At 32.2% G+C, this 4,339-nt stretch overlaps 1 protein-coding gene across 1 annotated transcript in view; it reads left to right on the top strand.

Moving 5' to 3' along the window:
* The first annotated feature begins 1,381 nt into the window (after window positions 1–1,381).
* Window positions 1,382–4,339, top strand: part of LOC106458420 (vang-like protein 2) — a 25,680-nt gene continuing 22,722 nt past the window's right edge. Inside the window, exon 1 of the mRNA XM_022384632.1 lies at window positions 1,382–1,878. The gene's annotated coding sequence lies outside the window, so the exon portion shown is untranslated. The remainder of the gene's footprint in view (window positions 1,879–4,339) is intronic.

Genomic DNA, 4,339 nt, shown 5'->3' with positions numbered 1-4,339 from the left:
CCGCATAGCAACCCATTTTTTTAGCGTCATAAGCTTATCCTTATAGAGATATTAAATAACATCGAATAACACCGCGAGTCATGAAATAAGATTTGTTTGTTTGACTGTTGAATTTTGCGCAAAGCTACACGAGGGCTATCTGGGCTAGCCGCCCCTAATTTAGCAGTGAAAGACTAGAGGGAAGGCAGCTAGTCATCACCACCCACCGCCAACTCTTGGGCTATTCTTTTACCAACGAATAGTGGGATTGACCGTACATTATAACGCATCCACGGCTGAAACGATGAACATGTTTAGCGACGAGATTCGAACCCACGACCTAGAGATTGCGAGTCAAGTGACCTAACCACCAGGCTTTCATTAAGTAAGGGAATAAAAAGTAAAATTAATGTCTTAGAGGCTTCGAGTTCATTGTATATAAAACAATACTTGTTTATGTCTATAACATATCAACAAATTCCAGTTGTATTGTTATTACTTCTGATCATAGCAAGCTAGCTTACTACCCTTTAAATAATGTAGCTAATTTATCATACTGATCTAAGTAGGAAAATACTTCTTTATATATGTATAATATATCAACAAATACACCAGATGTACTGTTATTACTTCTGATCATAGCAAGCTAACTAAGTACCCATTAAATAATGTAGCTAATTTATTATACTGATCTAAGTAGGAAAATACTTCTTTATATATGTATAATATATTAACAAATACCAGTTGTATTGTTATTACTTTTGATCATAGCAAGCTAACTAAGTACCCATTAAATAATGTAGCTAATTTAATATACCTATCTAAGTTAGGAAAATAAGCTAAATTGAAGTATTTATACCTTGAAATATCAAAATGAAGGATATTTTCCCCCAACGAAATACAGATTAAGAAACTTATGCAATTCTGTTAAAGTTTTATTTGTAGCCATCTAAATTTCATAATCAGCATTTTTATTTTGTAAGATTATTTTACCAGAGTTTAAGAGTCAATATTGTTTGTTTTGATTTTGTTGCAAAGTTGCGCAGGGTATTAATTTTGCACTGATAGACTAGAAGTGGAAGGAAGTAGCCTGTCAGTAGCAAGTCCCTCAACAGCATTTCTGATGATGACATTGTATTGTATGTGACGATCATTGATTTGGTATGCAAAAATGGATAAATTTACAAACATATGTTAAGCGCTGGGCTCACATCGTATCTATCAATCTTTACCTGCTAATCAAATTCCCGTCTCTCCATGCGACATCTTAGTCAGTGTGGAGCCTGATGCTATAATATCGGCCGTCACTGAAGATTCTGTTCGCTGATTGGTCTCAGTTACCAGACTAGTCTCGTCCATGGTCCCAGTACGTAGCGTTCCAAGTCCTATCAGCGCCGACCAAGTTTATATCTTTTGTCATGAGAGTTAGAGGCTAGCGTCAGGATCATTGATCCCCCTTGTGTGTTTGTATGGAACTAAGATCAGTTTGCTGCATGTTACGTCGGATCAAATACGCAGGAAGGGGTACAAGACTAAACTCTTGCCGTGTCGACTTGTACTGTGATATCCCTGTTATGACGGCACATTGAACGATGCGCATTTTTCGAGTTAGTCGCCTGATTGACAGATAAGAGTAATACTAGTCATGAGCCAGCAAAAGTTGTTATTGCGTCACGTGCAGTTCCTGTTTCATCTTCGAAAAGTGAAGAACATTATATGCTTTTGATGTGTCTAAGTTTCATAGTCTTCCACGATGTAACTTTTCCTACTGTTCCTATTGGTCGTCGAGGTATTACTTGAGAAGGATAGGTTTCGTGAACGGTATATTTGTCGCTTATCTTAACAAACTAAAACAAGGAACCCGAAACTTGTTTATCATACTTTTTTGAAACAACTCAGGTAAGTTGTAACAATTATACATTGACATTCGGGTAAACATAACGTGCGACGTTCTAAGAAAAAAAGGCCTTTTTTAAAAGCACCCAAAAATTACATTAATATATACATTAATCTAAGGCAAATTTAAGGAGTAAAACATCAAATCTATAAACATGCATATTTCATAATTTTAAATGTTTTAAAATGGATATTAAGCGAATAACTCACTTTCTTATTCCATTCTAACTTCTTAAGTAATAATAATAATACTACAGTTACTTTATAAAGATATACTATTAGTAGAGTCAGTATTTTTTATTTGAAAGTTTTTTTACTGTGGATATTGTCTTTATTTTTATAGTTGTGAAAAACAGAAAACACGAGAATGTTCTTACTAAAGTTCCGTTATTCAATATACGCGAGTTATTGTTTGTTTTTCAAGGCAAAGCTATAAAGAGTGTTTTCACAATTCTCTCCATTGCGGCGACTAAATCCCCAGTTTTAACTTGTCAAACAAAGCACTTAGACACTGGGTTACATACAATTCATTACGTTTAATGTTTAATATTACAACCTTTTTTTATATTCTTCACCAACTTCGAGATTGTATTATTTATTGTTTCAAACACTAAACTATTTGTTGGGTTTCGGTATGTTACATTAAAAACTGTTAAAAACCAAAATTAATCATCTTTCCTGTATAATTATGAGTTTCTGCATCATTACAACATGATGCCACTAAATACTGGAGAGTTTAATCAATCATTTTAACTGTTAAAAAAGAGAACAAAAACATAATTGATCATATTTCCTGTATAATTCTGAGTTTCTGCATCATTACAACATGCACACCACTAAATACTGAAGAGTTTAAACAATAATTTTAAAATCATACATTGTCCTTGTTTAGTGGATCAGGCGAAAGCATGTCGTAATGTTCGAATTTCCAATTTTTTCTAGCACATATACTATATATCTGATGAATAAGGTTGCATAAGTTGTTTCCATGTTATGTTCTAGCTTCGTTATAGATACGACTGCGTATTTTAACGATTTTGTGTTTTAATTGGTCTAACCTTTAACACTGCCTGTTTCATTATTAGTGAGCTTGCTGTGTTTCGGCGTTTGTGAACATGTACTCTAGGGAGCCTCCAATTATTTCACCAAACAGCAGTTAATTACATATTAAACTATATGATGTTCATAATTAACTTCAATACCCCCCCCCCCCCTCTCTCTCTCGTCAAACAGTCGGTTACAGGAATTACTGTATATATTGCAATATATAGTGTGTATAACATGATTTAGATTTTGTATAAGGTCGGTTACATTTATATATTTCATTTTATCAGATATCTATATCTATATATATCCCAAAACTCGCTCTTTGTTATATAATAAAATACACATTTTACATAAAATTTCAGAGTTCCTGAAATAACGTGATTAAGTAAACGCCAATGCCAGGAATTCTGTTGTTATAGAATTATTTGTTTTCGAAGTAATGATTGGCAAGTCAATCATCGTCAAATAATGTATTCAACAACAAAGTTGTACTATGCACATTATTTATTATTATTAATTATGAAGTAATATGTAATCAGTATTCCTTGACAGTGTTATTAAATGTTTTACAGGAAGGTTATACAGTTAATAATTAATATATTATAAAGTTCGTGAATTGAATTTTTTTTAAATGTTAGTTTTCATGTTGAAGCTTAAAGAGTCCAGAACATAAAATTATATAGGTTCGTAAATATTTTATATTACTGACACAAAAGAAAAGTTTGTAATAATCAAATATATTAATAATTAAATGGCATATCAAAAAAAACAAACAAAAAAAACGCTTTTCTTTGTCTATGAGAAACAAAATCTAACTTGGACAGGTTTGTTCAAATTATAAGTTATATTATAAGTATAAAAATAGCGAAATTTAATTCGACTGTACATATCTTGGAACAGGATTACTAAATACTGTTGTTAGCATATGTATGTTTTTACAGTTTTTCTATCACATTAGTAAGATATACAGTATGTAATCATTGTATTGTTGTTATTGATAATATTCTGTTAAATGCATGTATTTAGAGTTAAACGCTTGTACCTACCTACCTTGTAGTCTTGATGTCTGTTTTTGACGTGGTAGGATATGATAATAGTATTTTGCGCAAAAGACATTGATCCTTACCTGCATTCATTTATACGCATAAACAAATCATTTGCAGATGGTCATATTGTTGTTTAACGATGAACTGGTAAACTGTTTTGACCATGTTGGGAAGTAGACAAAGTTTAAAGTGTATAAAATTTCTAAACACTAACAAAAAAGGCGATTGATATCCTCATTACAGTCTGTTTCCCAACGATAATTTCGGTAGATAAGATTGTCTTTCTAAGTCTACTCACCAGGATCACTTTGTTCTCTTGACATACTCAAAAGGAAAGAAGTGATAATGGATGGAAGATAATTCTTTAGAAG

The sequence above is a fragment of the Limulus polyphemus genome, unplaced genomic scaffold, assembly GCF_000517525.1.
Source record: "Limulus polyphemus unplaced genomic scaffold, Limulus_polyphemus-2.1.2 Scaffold460, whole genome shotgun sequence".
Taxonomy (NCBI): Eukaryota; Metazoa; Arthropoda; class Merostomata; order Xiphosura; family Limulidae; genus Limulus; species Limulus polyphemus.
This window is presented reverse-complemented; position numbering and strand designations above follow the sequence as displayed.